Below are 22514 nucleotides of genomic sequence, written 5' to 3'. Positions count from 1 at the left end.
TGGTATATTGCAATCAAAAAGTTTAAAGAAAATTGAAAAATCGTGAGTACAAAACAGATGACTACTTGAAGATTATATTCAATATTTCCCTGGTTGTGTAAAATGTCTTTGTATACATTTGATCGATTTTGGCGCCTTTTTCTTGACGCCACACTCATAATGGCTTCATCATGCATGATGATATTAGGCGTTCAAAGAAATGTATAGCATATTTTTAGGCGTTTTCGCTTAAGCCTTCGTATCTAACTACAACAACAGTAATGTATTACGTTGCATGCACTGGATTTCTGGCAATTTCGCAAGTATTCTCAGTAGTTGTGCGCAAGTCCATAAAAAAACTACAATGTTGGTTTACAACGCCTTAAAGTATGCTATTGTTTAATGAAATGTCAAGTCAAGAGAGACGGAGAGAGAGAGTGTGTGATACAGAGAGAATGCTTATAACAATGCACCTTCTTTGATGACAGATGCCGGCTACACCCAATCCTTTGTGTATCTTAGATTTTTTATTGCCAAAAAAACTATGTGTTTTTCATGTTTGAAAGAAATTTAAAATATATCCCAATGGCATTTTCATTGCCTTGGGAAAATAAAGTCTACTTTAAGGAGTTTAAAAAGTTAAGAACAGGGTGTGTGCTGTGTGGGTGTTTTCAATTTAATTTCCAAAAAAGTATATCTACGTATATATTCGAAATCATTGTTTTAGTAAGTCATTTAGTAAATTTTTTAGGGATAAAATTTAATACAAATTAAGGAATTAATTTGAAAAGTTTTTATATGGTGTTTGCAATATTCCATCTTTTTTTTTCTTATATTACTCAAACCATTTTTTTTAAATCTGGTGGAAACGATACAAATTTGACTCTTCTTTCTTAAAAAAAAGTTTTGGGGAATATTACAAATTTTTAACCAATTAAAGTAATTATTGATTTTTTTTTGTGGTAATTTTATTTTTTTTTTTTAATTTTATGGTCATTTAATTTTTTTTATCATTTTATATCATTTAAAAACAAGAGTTTTTATTTTTTGTTTTCAATACTTTTTTTTAATTTCATATTTTACGTTTATTATTTTTATTCATAGTAAGTAGCATACTTTTGATGGAAATTTTTATAATTTTACAACACAACATTTCCCCAAAGTATCAAATGCTTGGGATTACACGTGTCACTTGCCGGTCGAATCAAATCTCTCTTCAGATTCTTCTCTCATCCTCACTAGGTGGTAAAGAAGCTTTACTCATCACATCTAACTAACGGTTTATAGTAGTTTTTTAATAACTACGTCGTTTTATCGTCGTAATCGTTGGTTTTGCTTCTGCTGCTGCTGCCTACGTCTGGGGATGCACTCACACACAAAATAGTCTTTATCATCATCTTCGTCTAGCCAGACATGCGCTTTTTTGCTATTCACTAAGGCGTGGGTTATAACTCAGTCAAGCCCCTCACCACCCCCACTGGCCCTCTTCTCTTCAATATACTTTTCCATGTGGGGGAGTATGCAATAGGAAGAATATGAAGAGCATTGTTTATAGTGTAGACTCTATTTTCTTTGCCATAGTACACCCACTGTCTGTACATTGTATGTACAACAGCAACAACACCTAATACTACTACTACGATTTGCAATCGCATAGCATAGCCAGTGGCAAAAAAAATCGTAACATTTCCCCACCATGAATTGAGTATGTCATGATGACGATGATGATGAGTATTGTGAGAGAGTGCTATTCTGAAGTTTTTGGCGCGAAAAGTACAATTGCACTATATCCATCGAATTGTATAAATATCATTGCAAATTCTGATATACCAACGTACTCACATCTCTCAGTCTACGATAACACTATTGCTCAAGCGTGTGTGTGTGCATGTTAACATATGAGGTACAAGATACAAAGCTCTGAGATACAATACCGGCTACATCGTATTGCACTCACACCACAGTGCAACGTCATTCATTGTTTTGATTTTTTTTGCGCATTCTTCTTGATTACTATGTCGTGCTACGATATACGGCGTGTGCCTGTGTATGTCTTCTAGTATCTACCGATCATACAGTTTTTGGCGAGGGGGTTTTTCGGGTACACATAGCCCCATCCACTTTAGCTTTGGCCGTAGTAGTTGTTACCGTAGTATTTGTCTATTTTTTGTTGTTGCTGCAGCTGCTAGATGGTGGAGGCCGTTCAAATCTCTTATCTATGAATATTTTGTATCGTTTTTTTTTTGAAGCCACGTTGTATTTTCTTATTCTAAGTTGATTTTATTTTGCTAATTTTTTTTAACGTTTCTTTTTGTGAATTGAAACTATGCATATTGTGTTGGACTTGGGTGCATAACAGGGGTCTGAGTAATGCCGAGAGAAGTGGTTTTATTTTTATTTAATTTTAAATTGATTATTTTTTGCGTTCCTCTGGTTTGTTTTTTTTTGGTTTCTTTAGAATTGCTGTGGTTTTTAATTTAGCTTTTGTATTTTGGGTGTTGGTTTTACAAAGATTTTATTCTAAACACTTTTGATCTAATTGGTTTGTGCCGGCCGGTCATTTATTCAAGTTGTTTTTGTTGCTAGGCGCTCTCAATTCTATGCAAATGTGTTGTTTTTTTTTGTGGGGGAAAAAGTTATGATTTTTATTAGAGCTTGTTTTAATAATATTCTCTTAAATTTCAAGGAAAGAAATAATCGTTATTTTTTGTATATAACAATTTCATGATATAAAATTTGAAAAAAAACGACTTATAATAAAACGTCTATTTATAAAGCATAGTTCGCAAATTTCATTAATTTTTTTTTAAATATCAGGAAAAAATATTTCAAGGCATAAAGATTAAAAATTTTAACAAAATTTGTGTTAAATCTCATGAATTTTTCAAAATTTAGGAAAATTTTAGGTTAAAACAAAACTTACATTTTAATAATTAAATTTATAATTTTTAAATTTCAAGAAAAAATATTTCAAGGCATTAAAAATAATAAAAAAATTTGTGTAAATAGTTAAAATCTCATGAATTTTTCAAAATTTAGGAAAATTTTAGGTTAAAACAAAACTTACATTTTTCACACAACTTAATATTCACAAAACTTAATATTTCAAAGGGGAAAAGATATAAAAATACAAAAATTAAAAAACTATATAACAAAATGTTTGCTTACATAATAGTTAAATTGGATTTTTCAAATTTCATAAATCTTTCGAAATTTCAGGAAAATTTTAAGAAATTTTTCATTTAAATAATAATGTTTTTTATTATTATTGATATAAAAATGTATTATAAAAATGAAAATACAGTTGTTTGTAAATTATATTGAATATTTTTTCCTATTTTTCTTGAATTATTCTTTTAAGGTGAGTACTTTGTTCGGGTTTTTCACCAAAACACTAAACTAAAAGTACAAAAATATGTATGAAGACGATTATATTTTGATCAAGTCTTACCAAAAAATGGAAGGAAAAAAACCCAAGGAATTGATTTCACATAGTTTTATATTTATATATTAATTAATTAAAAAAAGTAACCGTGAAAACAAGCTGGTTTTCAGCTAGAAAACTGAACATAGTACTCAGCTTTAAAGAAAATTTTTTTTGAGAATCTCTTCCATAAATATTTCCCACGATTTTTTTGGGTAAGTGGTCACTGCAAATTTAAACGATTTTAAATAAACAAATAATTTTCTTCATTAAGTTTTAAACTTTGATGAATATTACATTTTCGTCTTGGCTACCTAGATATTCTTTAGATTATGTCATAAATTCACAAGTTTCTTATAGACATCATGGCATATATGTAGTTGTTTTGTATAAACAAATAAAAGCGTTAATTTTTTTACGGCATTTTTTTGCGTTTTAATGTGCGAAAATATGTAGTTTAAGTTGTTTAGTTTTTTTTTCAACACTTATCATAGTCATACCTTCTCACTTCACTCGCAAGCGCTCTCATCGTAAAATGTGTGGAAAAAATGAACTTGTTCTTTAAAAAAATATGGCTATAATAATTGCCTTTATTTTTTTGCTACGCAAAAAACTGAATATATTCAAATCGTATATTTCTTAATGGTATTTACTATTTGTGGCTACAGAAAAAACCAAAACGCAAATTACTTCAAGAAGTAATGTGGAATATACAGTAAATTGATAAATACATTTTGGGAATTAGTTTAATGATCGATTTTTTTTTTAATTATTTTTTTTTTACAAAGCAAAATATTTGGAGTAGTTAACAAGTATATAAAATTGTATACTCCCATCTTCCGATATTCGATATTGCAAATCGCAAGAATTTAGTTTACTTTTAACCAAAAAATTGACTTAAATTTATGCTTAATTTTAATTTCTAATTAAAGAATACGATTCTCTTTAATTAGAAATTAAAATTTTAAGTTTATATATTTTATGATTGAGAAAATATCGCCAATATCTACACAAAGAAACTTTCATTCAAATTCGGCCAACGAAAAATTTTCATTGAAAATATTCGTTAATAGTATGAAACGGTACGTTGATTAACAGAAAATTCGTTTTAATAATGAAAGAAAATGGGGGGATTGTCATTTACAAAATGCACATATAAAAAAAAAACAATTTTTTTTGTTTGAGTTTTTTCAATAATCAATGGATTTTTATTATTAGTTTGATCATTATGATATATTTTAATTTAATATTTTTTTAACTCATTTACGACACCATATTAAATATATTGCCTACATTTAGGAGCTCATGTATCGAAATTATTTCAATCACCTCTAGTCTCCATTAATCGAGAATAGTCTTTATGGCTACCTTTACTCAAACTCCCAATTGGCGCCAAAAATTTATGTGTCTACATATCTGCGTTGGAACACAACACACACACACGCATACACACATATTTTGCTCTTAGTTCTTGGTACTCCAATTTCTGTTCTCCCTCAATAATATATACATGGAAATAGCCAGCATCTCACAACCTTCCCCAAATTGGATATTTTTATTGAGCTCTTCGAGTACGAAATACAAACATACTTACAAGTACCCGAAAAAGACCATTCCACAACAGAATATCCCACTTATATTCCTGCATTCCTTTCGCATCACCCCCCCCCCCCCCCCCCCCCCTTGCCTATCACGTTAAATTTTATATTAGCGTCTATGGTTTTAAAACTTGGCAGCAGCGACCGGCATTCTCTTTACGCTCTTCCCAAACCATCAATGTCTGAAGGATTTCAGGGCATTGTTCCCTTCTTTGTTGGTGTTATTGACTCTAGCGCTCTAGTCTCCAACCATATGTCTAGCTTGCAATACATAGTACATCGATATAAAATCTACGCTTAATCTATGTTACCATTTGCACGTGTAAGCTATAAAGCTTAATGAAAAATACTCAAGGTCGTAGCGTGCAAAGCTTTGGACATTTAAAAAGAGGATGTCAAGCCGGGTCAGAAGGGATTTCAGAGCATTGAGCGCGTGTCCTGTTTAGTTTACTACATAGGCAGTGATGAATTGTATACTCTGAGATGAGAAGAGTAACTACTTGTTTTGAGAGAGCTTTTCTTAATGTTAAAGAGAAAGCTTTTCTCTCTCTTTGTCATTATTAATTCTCTTTTTGTTATTTGTATGAATTCACTCTTTGGCAAATTTGTTGGTTTTAATGAAATTAATTAAAATTTCCTGTAATTTTTCTTTTATACATTGCTATGCGAATGTCTGCCTTACATTACATACATTTGTTTTTTTTTTTTTTTGTAAAATATTTGGGTCCATACCACTTTAGCGTCTTTTAGAAGAGTCATGAGAAGAGAAAGGACGGCCATATGAATTCTTCCGAGACACACCCAAACAATTGCATAGAGTAGATTTGTTACTGCGGTCTTTGCCATTGCTATTATTATTATTATTTGCAATTGTATGCAACAGTAAAAAAACACACACACACAGATTTTATTATTATTTTCTTTCTTCAGTTGCTGCGTCAGTCAGTAGTCATTCATTCTACGGCCTGCCTTTTGTTGTACCCAACGTTCTGTGATATTTCCGCTCAAATTTCCGTTAAATGTTCTACAATAATAGTACGAAGGCGCTGGTGGTTGGTAGAGTGACGGCGTCGCCGCTGCCAATGCTTGGATGCCACAAAACATCTCTGCTGCGCTCTACTGATTGTCATCATGGTGTGTATGATGGTCTCTTGAATCAAATCTACACTTCCGCCTTTCATTTCCATTACCATAATTCCGTTTTACATTGTCTGTACATATTGCATTTTGCAATGTATGCTTATTCGTTTGTGTTTTTTTTTTCAACTATACATACTTTACTCTTTACTACAAGCCAGCCCGTATGTGGGTATAGGATAGTTCCCTTGGAGTTTGTTTTTGTCGTTGTAATTTCTTGTGGGGGGAGGAGAAATTTCGATGTCGGCTGGTGGGTGTATTCTCAAGGGATTCAAACAATTTTAGCCTTCTCTAGGGTGATGGGAAATAAACAAAGTAGAAAATTGTTGCATATTTGTAGGCGTCATAGGGAAAAATGTAAACCAAACTGAAAATTACTTGTAGGAAGATTTTTTTTAATGTATTGTGTAAATTGTAAATAAAATTTTATAGAAAATATTTTATTACAAAGAAAAGAAAAAAATCAAATAAAAATCCATTGCATACTTTTAGGTTAAATAACATTAAAAAATCATTGCCTAATTTTGCGGAGTTTTGAATTACAAAAAATTGCCTATTTTCAGGCTAATATTTTAATATTATTTTTTTCATATATAATTAAATTTTATATGCATTTCAGACCACGTTTCTTCACTGTTTGCCCATGTTCTTCATTGAAACATTGACATACCTTAAGGATGTGAGATATTTACACTACAAAAACATGATGTTGACATTAGCTTGTTCATTTTGCTTTATGGTTGCCAAAAACAAACACTCCAGTTTGTTTTTTTCATTTCTTTGTAATAAAATATTTTCTTGCAGAACATTTAAAAGAAGACAATGGCAAATGTTCATTGTATGCGTAAAGGCTTGATGTGTTTTTTTGGTTGTAGTAGGGCTTTGTTATTTACTAAAGTCTCCTCCTAAAAAAAAAACCAGAAACTGGAGGTATTATACATTTTAATATACTCATCATTGTTGTCCTTATCACATTCAATCATATATCCTTGCCCTAGCCAAAGCAACAGTTTCATACTTTTTTTTTTAATGCGGTTTCTATTGTATGCTTCTGTTAAGGCTGCAAGACAACGCCTATTCTCTGGTACAACTGCTTAACGATTTAACTGCCGTTTTATCCACTCACTCCAAAGATGACACTTGAATTTTGTTTGTTCTGGCTCCGGTCGGCTTAAGGCCTTAAGCTGTAATGGTATTTTTTTCCTTCCTTTTTGCTTTATATATTTGCTTATACTCTGCATTCATATTGCGATTTTTTTCTTTATTTCTTATGCAGACATTAGTCTTGTTTCCCTTAAATTTGAAAGAAAATATGTAGACAATATTGTTGCTCATTTTATTATAGTCCTTTTGTGGGGGGAGTGTTATGCCGCCAAACTCATTCAGAAGTTTCGAAACTCGATTATGACAAAGATGCTAGGGCAGGAGTTTATTTTTTTTCTTTAAAATTCTTACTCAGCTTCCTTCTCTCAAACCTCTTTAGATTCCCGGTGCACACGTATAACTGACATTTATCATTATTATTGTTTATTTGCCTTTTGGTTTCTTTAGGGTCTCCAGGCAAAATGATATTTTGAGGACGACACATCCATATAATTACTGCGTCAACAACGTATGTTTTACGACAGTTATACCACCAGTAATATAATGTCAATTTCCATTTCTTTTGACCATATACAACACAAAGTTATTCGTAGGGCTGCAATCGTCAGGAGCCTTTTCTTCTTCATTGCTAATGGCTTTATGCCTCATAAAAAATGTAAATTTGCTGTAAGTTTTTCTTTTCCCCCCCTACATAAAAATCGTAGAAGTAAGCGCAACATTGTTGCAGAGAGACATTAGATGATGCGCCAATGTTCACGGTATATTTGCTCTAGGATTTATTGACTGTTTTTCAATTGGAAGTATGAGGGCAATAGTACATCGTGCCTGTGTGTGTTGATTTCTTACGTTTCTACTGATAATGGTCCTTGGGTTGTTCCTTTTTGTTGCTTTTTTTTTGGGTTGCCAAGCCATTAAATATTAATTCGCTTTGATGCTGGTGGGTCCTCGTTTACCCCATTTTAAGTAGGATAGTGATTGCTTTTTGAAGATTCTAACATAAATTGTTTAAACCCCTACTCCTTTGGCTGGTCATCGCAAAGGCATTGAAAGGACCTTTCTTTCTTCTCTTACAAGAAAATAATGTGAAAACATTCGTGTGCGTGCGTGTATTTTTGATATAAATTTACATTGTTTAGATTTGACTTTTGTGATATTGCCTTTGGGTACTATATCTATTAAATATTAATTTTTATATTAGTCCTTTGGGATGTGAGTAAATTTTTTTTAAGTTTTATGATTTGTTAAGTATTTTCTTATATTTTTATAATTTTAAATTATGGATTATTGGATTAAAATATAACTCAAATTTTTGGTCCTTCGAGCTAGGCTTCCATACCGAAAGATATTTATAAATAAGGAGTAATTTAATTTATGAATATACAATTAAAATTTAATTTAAAATTATTTAGTAATATTTGTTCTATGAAGAATTGCAAATACATATTAAAATTTTAAATTATTATATGGAACTATTCGATTTTATTGGTCCTTCGATACCATGTGACATGAAAGACTACGAATATTATTTATGAACCAAACTATCTAATCATTTTTAGTTTGTTATAAAATAGCCCTTCGAACTGAATTTACAAGGTTTTTTATAAGAAAAAAAAGTTTTCAAATATTGGATATATTATCTGGACATGGGCATGCTATATAAAAAAATAGTCCTTAGACTTACATTAGAAGTACTACACACAAAAAAAATTTTCTGATTCAATCACGAAATTAATTGATCCAATTAATTTTTAATTGAAATGTCTTCAATCACAGAAATGATAGTATCAATTAAAAAATTAATTGAAGGTCAATTAAAAAGTTAATTGATCCAATTAAAAAATTAATTGATACTATTATTTTTATGATTGATTTTTGTTTCAATTAAAAAATTTGTTGAATCAATTAAAATTTTAATTGAATATTTTTTAAAACTCTATTAAAATTGGAAAAATTTTCGTGAATTTTTTTTTTTGTGTGTATATAAATTATGGAAAAAAACAAAAATGGAGTGATCTAAAAGTTTAAGCAAACTTCTTTGTTTACGTGCTTATTAAAAATTTGATCCTATATTATTATAATTTTAAATTATGTCCACCAGTATCATAGATTATTGAATTAAAATATAACTCAAATTTTTGGTCCTTCGATGTGGGCTTTCATACCCAAATATATTTATAAATAAAGAAATATTTCATATTTCAATTGAATATACAATTAGATTATTGGATTAAAATATAACTAAAAATGTTGGTCTTTCGATGTGGGCTTTCATACCCAAATATATTTATAAATAAAGAAATATTTCATATTTCAATTGAATATACAATTAAAATTTCATTTGAAATTGTTTAGTAATATTTGTTCTGTGTTATTGCAAATGCAAATTAAAATTATGTGTGTGAAGATAAATTTTAAAATTTAACTTTAACAGAGCAATTTTAACAGGTTAACAGAGCTATGTTAACGGTTAACAGAGCTCTTTTATGTAAAAAAATTGGAAATTTGAATTTAATTTTAGATTAAAACTTAAAAAATGGCGTTGTATGTGCATTAAAATTAAAAAAACAACTCAATAATAATAGAAAACACAATGAGTACTAACTAACTTAAAGGAATATTAGGAGTATATATCTCAGAACTGTTAAAGAATGGCTGGTTGCAAAAATAAGTGGTAATAAATTGATTTGTTTAAAGTATGAAATTGGAGATAGATAGGTTGATAAAACTGGTACCACATATAGCTCTCGTCGAGTGCTATCAGAAAGTACAAGAGTTATATTCCAAATTCATTTCAGATGCGAGAAATTTTGAAATTTTAGAAATCTGGAATGACCCACTGTGCTGGAATGGAAAAAGATAGGTTAATGAAACTGGTACCACATATAGCCCTCGTCGAGAGCTATCAGAATATATACGTGTTGTATTCCGAATCCATTTCAGATTCGAGCAATTTTGAATGTAAAGTTAAATGATAAAAATCTAAAGTGGCCCACTGTGCTGGATTACAAATAGATAGGTAAATGAAACTGGTACCACATATAGGCCTTTTTGGGCGCTATTAGAATCTACAAGAGTTATATTCCGAATCCATTTCAGATTCGAGAAATTTTGACTCTAAAATTAAATTTTAAAAATCTAAAATGGCCCACTGTACTGGAATGGAAAAAGATAGGTCAATGAAACTGGTACCACATATAGCCCTCGTCGAGAGCTATCAGAATATATAAGCATTATAATTCAAGTCCATTTCAGATTCGAGAAATTTTGATTCAAAAGAAAAATTTTATAAATATGAATTGGCCCACTGTGCTGGAATGGAGAATGATAGGCCACTGAAACTGGTTTCACATATAGCCCTCGTCGAGAGCTATTAGAATGTATAATCACTACATTCCAAATTCATTTCAAATTCAAGAAATTTTGAAATTAAAGTTAAATTTAAATTTGAAAAATATAAACTGGCCCACTGTGCTGGACACGAAAAAGATAGGTCAACCAAACTTCTACCACAAATAGCCCTTGTCGAGTGCTATAAGAATCTATAGGCATTATATTCCGAATCCATTTCAGATTCGAGAAATTTTGAAATTAAAGTTAAATTTTAAAAGTCTGAAATGACCCACTGTGCTGTGGAATGGGGGAAAGATAGGTCAATGAAACTGGTACCACATATAGCCTTCGTCGAGAGGTATCAGAATATATAATTGCTATATTCTAAATTTATTTCGAAATATTGTCAAAATTAGAAATAAATTACGACATATTTTCCTTTTGAAATTTACCTCTGTACCTGTGTAGCAAAATGTGTTAAACCTCGCTGTTATTAATATGACATAACATACTTTACTCTGAGAGTCGCTCTCTTCATTCGACTCTCAACAGATGTTGTGAAAATAACATAGCAGTGTCTCACCATTACCTCATGTATTTTTGAAGTTAAATTTTAAAATAGAAAAATTCAATTTTTTCAAAATCGTTAAAAGATAAGCAAATGAAATTAACGTCAATAATAGCTCTTATCTAGATCTATCAGAATATGTGAGCAGTATATTCCGAATCCATTTCAGATTCGAGAAATTTTGAATGTAAAGTAAAATTGTAAAAATCTCAAATGACCCACTGTGGTGGACACGAAAAAGATAGGTTAATGAAACTAGTACCATATATAACCCTCGTCGAGAGCTATTAAAATATATAAGCATTATATTCCAAATCCATTTCAGATTCGAGAAATTTTGAAATTAAAGTTAAATTTTAAAAATCTCAAATGGCCCACTGTGCTGGAATGGGGAAATATAGGTTAATGAAACTGGTACCACATATACCCCTCGTCAAGAGCTATTGGAATATATAAGCATTATATTCCAAATCCATTTCAGATTCGAGAAAATTTGACTCTAAAATTAAATTTTAAAAAACTCAAATGGCCCACTGTGCTGGAATGGGGAAAGATAGGTTAATGGAACTGGTAGTACATATAGCCCTCGCCGAGAGCTATCAGAATTTATAAGCACTATATTCCAAATCAATTTCAGATTCGAGAAATTTTGAAATTAAAGTTAAATTTTAAAAATCAAAAATGGCACACTGTGCTGGAATGGGGAAAGATAGGTCAATGAAACTGGTACCACATATAGTCCTCATCGAGAGCTATTAGAGTATATAAGCGTTATATTCCAAATCCATTTCAGATTCGAGAAAATTTGAAATTAAAGTTAAATTTTAAAAGTCTCAAAGGGCCCACTGTGCTGGAATGGGGAAAGATAGGTTACTGAAACTGGTAGTACATATAGCCCTCGTCGAGAGCTATCAGAATTTATAAGAATTATATTCCAAATCCATTTGAGATTCGAAAAATTTTGAAACTAAAGTTAAATTTTAAAAATATGGTATGGCCCATTGTGCTGAAATGGAGAAAGATAGGACAATAAAACTGCTTCCACATATAGCCCTCGTCGAGAGCTATCAGAATATATAAGCGTTATATTCCGAATCCATTTCGGATTCGAGAAATTGTGACTCTAAAATTAAATTTTAAAAATAAAAAATGGCCCACTGTGCTGGAATGGGAAAAGATAGGTTAATGAAACTGGTAGTACATATAGCCCTCGCCGAGAGCTATCAGAATTTATAAGCACTATATTCCAAATCAATTTCAGATTCGAGAAATTTTGAAATTAAAGTTAAATTTTAAAAATCAAAAATGGCCCACTGTGCTGGAATGGGGAAAGATAGGTTAATGAAACTGGTAGTACATATAGCCCTCGTCGAGAGCTATTAGAGTATATAGGCGTTATATTCCAAATCAATTTCAGATTCGAGAAAATTTGAAATTAAAGTTAAATTTTAAAAATATGAAATGGCCCACTGTGCTGGAATGGAGAAAGATAGGTCAATGAAACTGGTACCACATATAGCCCTCGTCGAGAGCTATCAGAATATATAATTGCTATATTCTAAATTTATTTCGAAATATTGTCAAAATTAGAAATAAATTACGAAATATTTTCCTTTTGAAATTTAACTCTGTAACTGTGTAGCAAAATGTGTTAAACCTCGCTGTTATTAATATAACATAACATACTTTACTCTGAGAGTCGCTCTCTTGATTCGACTCTCAACAGATGTTGTGAAAATAACATAGCAGTGTCTCACCATTACCTCATGTATTTTTGAAGTTAAATTTTAAAATAGAAAAATTCAATTTTTTCAAAATCGTAAAAAGATAGGCGAATGAAATTAACGTCAATAATAGCTCTTATCTAGATCTATCAGAATATGTGAGCAGTATATTCCGAATCCATTTCAGATTCGAGAAATTTTGAATGTAAAGTAAAATTGTAAAAATCTCAAATGACCCACTGTGGTGGACACGAAAAAGATAGGTTAATGAAACTAGTACCATATATAACTCTCGTCGAGAGCTATTAAAATATATAAGCATTATATTCCAAATCCATTTCAGATTCGAGAAATTTTGAAATTAAAGTTAAATTTTAAAAATCTCAAATGGCCCACTGTGCTGGAATGGGGAAAGATAGGTTAATGAAACTGGTACCACATATACCCCTCGTCAAGAGCTATTGGAATATATAAGCATTATATTCCAAATCCATTTCAGATTCGAGAAAATTTGACTCTAAAATTAAATTTTAAAAAACTCAAATGGCCCACTGTGCTGGAATGGGGAAAGATAGGTTAATGGAACTGGTACCACATATAGCCCTCGTCGAGAGCTATTAGAGTATATAAGCGTTATATTCCAAATCCATTTCAGATTCGAGAAAATTTGAAATTAAAGTTAAATTTTAAAAGTCTCAAAGGGCCCACTGTGCTGGAATGGGGAAAGATAGGTTAATGGAACTGGTACCACATATAGCCCTCGTCGAGAGCTATTAGAGTATATAAGCGTTATATTCCAAATCCATTTCAGATTCGAGAAAATTTGAAATTAAAGTTAAATTTTAAAAGTCTCAAAGGGCCCACTGTGCTGGAATGGGGAAAGATAGATTAATGAAACTGGTACCACATATAGCCCTCGTCGAGAGCTATTAGAGTATATAGGCGTTATATTCCAAATCAATTTCAGATTCGAGAAATTTTGAAATTAAAGTTAAATTTTAAAAATATGAAATGGCCCACTGTGCTGGAATGGAGAAAGATAGGTCAATGAAACTGGTACCACATATAGCCCTCGTTGAGAGCTATCAGAATATATATTTGCTATATTCTAAATTTATTTCGAAATATTGTCAAAATTAGAAATAAAGTACGACATATTTTCCTTTTGAAATTTACCTCTGTAACTGTGTAGCAAAATGTGTTAAACCTCGCTGTTATTAATATAACATAACATACTTTACTCTGAGAGTCGCTCTCTTGATTCGACTCTCAACAGATGTTGTGAAAATAACATAGCAGTGTCTCACCATTACCTCATGTATTTTTGAAGTTAAATTTTAAAATAGAAAAATTCAATTTTTTCAAAATCGTAAAAAGATAGGCGAATGAAATTAACGTCAATAATAGTTCTTATCTAGATCTATCAGAATATGTAAGCAGTATATTCCGAATCCATTTCAGATTTGAGAAATTTTGACTCTAAAATTAAATTTTAAAAATCTAAAATGGCCCACCGTGCTGGAATGGGAAAAGATAGGTTAATGAAACTGGTAGTACAAATAGCCCTTGTCGAGAGCTATCAGAATTTATAAGCATTATATTCCAAATCCATTTCAGATTCGAGAAATTTTGAAATTAAATTTAAATTTTAAAAATCTCAAATGGCCCACTGTGCTGGAATGGAGAAAGATAGGTCAATTAAACTGGTAGTACATATAGCCCTCGCCGAGAGCTATCTTAATTTATAAGCATTATATTCCAAATCAATTTCAGATTCGAGAAATTTTGAAATTAAAGTTAAATTTTAAAAATAAAAAATGGCCCACGGTGCTGGAATGGGGAAAGATAGGTTAATGAAACTAGTACCACATATAACCCTCGTCGAGAGCTATCGGAATATGTAAGCATTATATTCCGAATCCATTTGAGATTGGAGAAATTGTGAATATAAAGTTAAATTTTAAAAATCTAAAATGGCCCACTGTGCTGGAATGGGAAACGATAGGTTAATGAAACTGGTAGTACAAATAGCCCTCGTCGAGAGCTATCAGAATTTATAAGAATTATATTCCAAATCCATTTGAGATTCGAGAAATTTTGAAATTAAAGTTAAATTTTAAAAATCCAAAATGGCCCACTGTGCTGGAATGGGGAAAGATAGGTTAATGAAACTTGTAGCACATATAGCCCTCATCGAGAGCTATCAGAATCTATAAGCATTATATTCCAAATCAATTTCAGATTCAACAAATTTTGAAATTAAAGTTATATTAATACTTTAAGTACTTACTTTGTATTTATGCTAATTTAATTAAACTGACTTATATATAAAAATTGGCATTGCATAGTATTGTTTATTAAGTATTCAATTTTTGATGTTATATATAGACAATATCATTGGCAATAAGTTTTTTAATGTAAAAAAATATCATATAAAAAATTAATGAGATTGAGATATATTGTATATGAATATATTATATATATATAATATATTATATATATATATAATGCTTACATATTCAGATAGCTCTCGACGAGGGTTATATATGGTACTAGTTTCATTAACCTATCTTTTTCGTGTCCACCACAGTGGGCCATTTGAGATTTTTAAAATTTAATTTTAGAGTCAAAATTTCTCGAATCTGAAATGGATTCGGAATATAATGCTTATAAATTCTGATAGCACTCAACGAGTGCTATATGTGGTACCAGTTTCATTAACCTATCTTTCCCCATTCCAGCACAGTGGGCCATTTTGGATTTTTAAAATTTAACTTTAATTTCAAAATTTCTCGAATCTGAAATGGATTTGGAATATAATGCTTATATATTCTAATAGCTCTCGACGAGGGTTATATATGGTACTAGTTTCATTAACCTATCTTTTTCGTGTCCACCACAGTGGGTCATTTGAGATTTTTAAAATTTAACTTTATATTCAAAATTTCTCCAATCTGAAATGGATTCGGAATATACTGCTTACATATTCTGATAGATCTAGATAAGAACTATTATTGACGTTAATTTCATTCGCCTATCTTTTTACGATTTTGAAAAAATTGAATTTTTCTATTTTAAAATTTAACTTCAAAAATACATGAGGTAATGGTGAGACACTGCTATGTTATTTTCACAACATCTGTTGAGAGTCGAATCTGTAAACAAAACAAGAGAGCGAGTCTCATAGTAAAGTATGTTATGTTATTTTAATAATAGCGACGGTTAACATATTTTGCTAAACAGTCACAGAGGTTTATTTTAAAAGGAAAATATGTCTATTTTTTTTTTATTAATTTTCGCAATATTTCGAAATAAATTTAGAATATTACAATTATACATTTTGATAGTACTCAACGAGGACTATATGTGGTACCAGTTTCATTGACCTATCTATTTGCAGTCCGGCCAGTGGGCCACTTTAAATTGTTATCATATAATTTTACATTCAAAATTTCTCAAATCTGAAATGGATTCGGAATATAATGCTTACATATTATGATAGCTCCCGACGAGGGCTATAAGTGGTACCAGTTTTATGAACCTATCTTTTTCGTGTCCAGCACAGTGGGCCATTTAAATTTTTAAAATTTAACTTTAATTTCACGCTTTCTCCAATCTGAAATTTATTCGGAATATAATGCTTATATATTCTAATAGCTCTCGACGAGGGCTATATGTGGGACCAGTCTTATTGACCTATCTTTCTCCATTTCAGCACAATGGGCCATACCATATTTTTAAAATTTAACTTTAATTTCTCGAATCTGAAATTGATTTGGAATATAATGCTTTTAAATTCTGATAGCTCTCGACGAGGGCTATATGTGCTACCAGTTTCATTAACCTATCTTTCCCCATTCCAGCACAGTGGGCCATTTGAGATTTTTAAAATTTAACTTTAATTTCAAAATTTCTCGAATCTGAAATGGATTTGGAATATAATGCTTATATATTTTAATAGCTCTCGACGAGGGTTATATATGGTACTAGTTTCATTAACCTATCTTTTTCGTGTCCACCACAGTGGGTCATTTGAGATTTTTACAATTTTACTTTACATTCAAAATTTCTCGAATCTGAAATGGATTCGGAATATACTGCTCACATATTCTGATAGATCTAGATAAGAGCTATTATTGACGTTAATTTCATTCGCCTATCTTTTTACGATTTTGAAAAAATTGAATTTTTCTATTTTAAAATTTAACTTCAAAAATACATGAGGTAATGGTGAGACACTGCTATGTTATTTTCACAACATCTGTTGAGAGTCGAATCAAGAGAGCGACTCTCAGAGTAAAGTATGTTATGTTATATTAATAACAGCGAGGTTTAACACATTTTGCTACACAGTTACAGAGGTAAATTTCAAAAGGAAAATATGTCGTACTTTATTTCTAATTTTGACAATATTTCGAAATAAATTTAGAATATAGCAAATATATATTCTGATAGCTCTCGACGAGGGCTATATGTGGAAGCAGTTTTATTGTCCTATCTTTCTCCATTTCAGCACAATGGGCCATACCATATTTTTAAAATTTAACTTTAGTTTCAAAATTTTTCGAATCTCAAATGGATTTGGAATATAATTCTTATAAATTCTGATAGCTCTCGACGAGGGCTATATGTACTACCAGTTTCAGTAACCTATCTTTCCCCATTCCAGCACAGTGGGCCCTTTGAGACTTTTAAAATTTAACTTTAATTTCAAATTTTCTCGAATCTGAAATGGATTTGGAATATAACGCTTATATACTCTAATAGCTCTCGACGAGGGCTATATGTGGTACCAGTTCCATTAACCTATCTTTCCCCATTCCAGCACAGTGGGCCATTTGAGTTTTTTAAAATTTAATTTTAGAGTCAAATTTTCTCGAATCTGAAATGGATTTGGAATATAATGCTTATATATTCCAATAGCTCTTGACGAGGGGTATATGTGGTACCAGTTTCATTAACCTATCTTTCCCCATTCCAGCACAGTGGGCCATTTGAGATTTTTAAAATTTAACTTTAATTTCAAAATTTCTCGAATCTGAAATGGATTTGGAATATAATGCTTATATATTTTAATAGCTCTCGACGAGGGTTATATATGGTACTAGTTTCATTAACCTATCTTTTTCGTGTCCACCACAGTGGGTCATTTGAGATTTTTACAATTTTACTTTACATTCAAAATTTCTCGAATCTGAAATGGATTCGGAATATACTGCTCACATATTCTGATAGATCTAGATAAGAGCTATTATTGACGTTAATTTCATTCGCCTATCTTTTTACGATTTTGAAAAAATTGAATTTTTCTATTTTAAAATTTAACTTCAAAAATACATGAGGTAATGGTGAGACACTGCTATGTTATTTTCACAACATCTGTTGAGAGTCGAATCAAGAGAGCGACTCTCAGAGTAAAGTATGTTATGTTATATTAATAACAGCGAGGTTTAACACATTTTGCTACACAGTTACAGAGTTAAATTTCAAAAGGAAAATATTTCGTAATTTATTTCTAATTTTGACAATATTTCGAAATAAATTTAGAATATAGCAATTATATATTCTGATAGCTCTCGACGAGGGCTATATGTGGTACCAGTTTCATTGACCTATCTTTCTCCATTCCAGCACAGTGGGCCATTTCATATTTTTAAAATTTAACTTTAATTTCAAATTTTCTCGAATCTGAAATTGATTTGGAATATAACGCCTATATACTCTAATAGCTCTCGACGAGGGCTATATGTGGTACCAGTTCCATTAACCTATCTTTCCCCATTCCAGCACAGTGGGCCCTTTGAGACTTTTAAAATTTAACTTTAATTTCAAATTTTCTCGAATCTGAAATGGATTTGGAATATAACGCTTATATACTCTAATAGCTCTCGACGAGGGCTATATGTGGTACCAGTTCCATTAACCTATCTTTCCCCATTCCAGCACAGTGGGCCATTTGAGTTTTTTAAAATTTAATTTTAGAGTCAAATTTTCTCGAATCTGAAATGGATTTGGAATATAATGCTTATATATTCCAATAGCTCTTGACGAGGGCTATATGTGGTACCAGTTTCATTAACCTATCTTTCCCCATTCCAGCACAGTGGGCCATTTGAGATTTTTAAAATTTAACTTTAATTTCAAAATTTCTCGAATCTGAAATGGATTTGGAATATAATGCTTATATATTTTAATAGCTCTCGACGAGGGTTATATATGGTACTAGTTTCATTAACCTATCTTTTTCGTGTCCACCACAGTGGGTCATTTGAGATTTTTACAATTTTACTTTACATTCAAAATTTCTCGAATCTGAAATGGATTCGGAATATACTGCTCACATATTCTGATAGATCTAGATAAGAGCTATTATTGACGTTAATTTCATTCGCCTATCTTTTTACGATTTTGAAAAAATTGAATTTTTCTATTTTAAAATTTAACTTCAAAAATACATGAGGTAATGGTGAGACACTGCTATGTTATTTTCACAACATCTGTTGAGAGTCGAATCAAGAGAGCGACTCTCAGAGTAAAGTATGTTATGTTATATTAATAACAGCGAGGTTTAACACATTTTGCTACACAGTTACAGAGGTAAATTTCAAAAGGAAAATATGTCGTACTTTATTTCTAATTTTGACAATATTTCGAAATAAATTTAGAATATAGCAAATATATATTCTGATAGCTCTCAACGAGGGCTATATGTGGTACCAGTTTCATTGACCTATCTTTCTCCATTCCAGCACAGTGGGCCATTTCATATTTTTAAAATTGAACTTTAATTTCAAAATTTCTCGAATCTGAAATGGATTTGGAATATAACGCTTATATACTCTAATAGCTCTCGATGAGGACTATATGTGGTACCAGTTTCATTGACCTATCTTTCCCCATTCCAGCACAGTGTGCCATTTTTGATTTTTAAAATTTAACTTTAATTTCAAAATTTCTCGAATCTGAAATTGATTTGGAATATAGTGCTTATAAATTCTGATAGCTCTCGGCGAGGGCTATATGTACTACCAGTTTCATTAACCTATCTTTTCCCATTCCAGCACAGTGGGCCATTTTTTATTTTTAAAATTTAATTTTAGAGTCACAATTTCTCGAATCCGAAATGGATTCGGAATATAACGCTTATATATTCTGATAGCTCTCGACGAGGGCTATATGTGGAAGCAGTTTTATTGTCCTATCTTTCTCCATTTCAGCACAATGGGCCATACCATATTTTTAAAATTTAACTTTAGTTTCAAAATTTTTCGAATCTCAAATGGATTTGGAATATAATTCTTATAAATTCTGATAGCTCTCGACGAGGGCTATATGTACTACCAGTTTCAGTAACCTATCTTTCCCCATTCCAGCACAGTGGGCCCTTTGAGACTTTTAAAATTTAACTTTAATTTCAAATTTTCTCGAATCTGAAATGGATTTGGAATATAACGCTTATATACTCTAATAGCTCTCGACGAGGGCTATATGTGGTACCAGTTCCATTAACCTATCTTTCCCCATTCCAGCACAGTGGGCCATTTGAGTTTTTTAAAATTTAATTTTAGAGTCAAATTTTCTCGAATCTGAAATGGATTTGGAATATAATGCTTATATATTCCAATAGCTCTTGACGAGGGGTATATGTGGTACCAGTTTCATTAACCTATATTTCCCCATTCCAGCACAGTGGGCCATTTGAGATTTTTAAAATTTAACTTTAATTTCAAAATTTCTCGAATCTGAAATGGATTTGGAATATAATGCTTATATATTTTAATAGCTCTCGACGAGGGTTATATATGGTACTAGTTTCATTAACCTATCTTTTTCGTGTCCACCACAGTGGGTCATTTGAGATTTTTACAATTTTACTTTACATTCAAAATTTCTCGAATCTGAAATGGATTCGGAATATACTGCTCACATATTCTGATAGATCTAGATAAGAGCTATTATTGACGTTAATTTCATTTGCTTATCTTTTAACGATTTTGAAAAAATTGAATTTTTCTATTTTAAAATTTAACTTCAAAAATACATGAGGTAATGGTGAGACACTGCTATGTTATTTTCACAACATCTGTTGAGAGTCGAATGAAGAGAGCGACTCTCAGAGTAAAGTATGTTATGTCATATTAATAACAGCGAGGTTTAACACATTTTGCTACACAGGTACAGAGGTAAATTTCAAAAGGAAAATATGTCGTAATTTATTTCTAATTTTGACAATATTTCGAAATAAATTTAGAATATAGCAATTATATATTCTGATACCTCTCGACGAAGGCTATATGTGGTACCAGTTTCATTGACCTATCTTTCCCCCATTCCACAGCACAGTGGGTCATTTCAGACTTTTAAAATTTAACTTTAATTTCAAAATTTCTCGAATCTGAAATGGATTCGGAATATAATGCCTATAGATTCTTATAGCACTCGACAAGGGCTATTTGTGGTAGAAGTTTGGTTGACCTATCTTTTTCGTGTCCAGCACAGTGGGCCAGTTTATATTTTTCAAATTTAAATTTAACTTTAATTTCAAAATTTCTTGAATTTGAAATGAATTTGGAATGTAGTGATTATACATTCTAATAGCTCTCGACGAGGGCTATATGTGAAACCAGTTTCAGTGGCCTATCATTCTCCATTCCAGCACAGTGGGCCAATTCATATTTATAAAATTTTTCTTTTGAATCAAAATTTCTCGAATCTGAAATGGACTTGAATTATAATGCTTATATATTCTGATAGCTCTCGACGAGGGCTATATGTGGTACCAGTTTCATTGACCTATCTTTTTCCATTCCAGTACAGTGGGCCATTTTAGATTTTTAAAATTTAATTTTAGAGTCAAAATTTCTCGAATCTGAAATGGATTCGGAATATAACTCTTGTAGATTCTAATAGCGCCCAAAAAGGCCTATATGTGGTACCAGTTTCATTTACCTATCTATTTGTAATCCAGCACAGTGGGCCACTTTAGATTTTTATCATTTAACTTTACATTCAAAATTGCTCGAATCTGAAATGGATTCGGAATACAACACGTATATATTCTGATAGCTCTCGACGAGGGCTATATGTGGTACCAGTTTCATTAACCTATCTTTTTCCATTCCAGCACAGTGGGTCATTCCAGATTTCTAAAATTTCAAAATTTCTCGCATCTGAAATGAATTTGGAATATAACTCTTGTACTTTCTGATAGCACTCGACGAGAGCTATATGTGGTACCAGTTTTATCAACCTATCTATCTCCAATTTCATACTTTAAACAAATCAATTTATTACCACTTATTTTTGCAACCAGCCATTCTTTAACAGTTCTGAGATATATACTCCTAATATTCCTTTAAGTTAGTTAGTACTCATTGTGTTTTCTATTATTATTGAGTTGGTTTTTTAATTTTAATGCACATACAACGCCATTTTTTAAGTTTTAATCTAAAATTAAATTCAAATTTCCAATTTTTTTACATAAAAGAGCTCTGTTAACCGTTAACATAGCTCTGTTAACCTGTTAAAATTGCTCTGTTAAAGTTAAATTTTAAAATTTATCTTCACACACATATTAAAATTTTAACTTATTTGGAACTACAGTGAAATTTCTCAAAAAAAAAAATGGTCCTTCAAGCTGACCTTACAGT

At 31.0% G+C, this 22514-nt stretch overlaps 1 protein-coding gene across 2 annotated transcripts in view; it reads left to right on the top strand.

Moving 5' to 3' along the window:
- The window catches only part of Myc (bHLH transcription factor Myc), a 93289-nt gene that overhangs the window by 36521 nt on the left and 34254 nt on the right, over positions 1-22514 (top strand). The gene's annotated exons all lie outside the window — the stretch shown is intronic.

This window comes from Haematobia irritans, chromosome 3 (genome assembly GCF_050003625.1).
Source record: "Haematobia irritans isolate KBUSLIRL chromosome 3, ASM5000362v1, whole genome shotgun sequence".
In the NCBI taxonomy this organism is placed as follows: domain Eukaryota; kingdom Metazoa; phylum Arthropoda; class Insecta; order Diptera; family Muscidae; genus Haematobia; species Haematobia irritans.
Note: the sequence above shows the minus strand (reverse complement) of the source record. Positions and strands in the feature narration are given on the sequence as shown.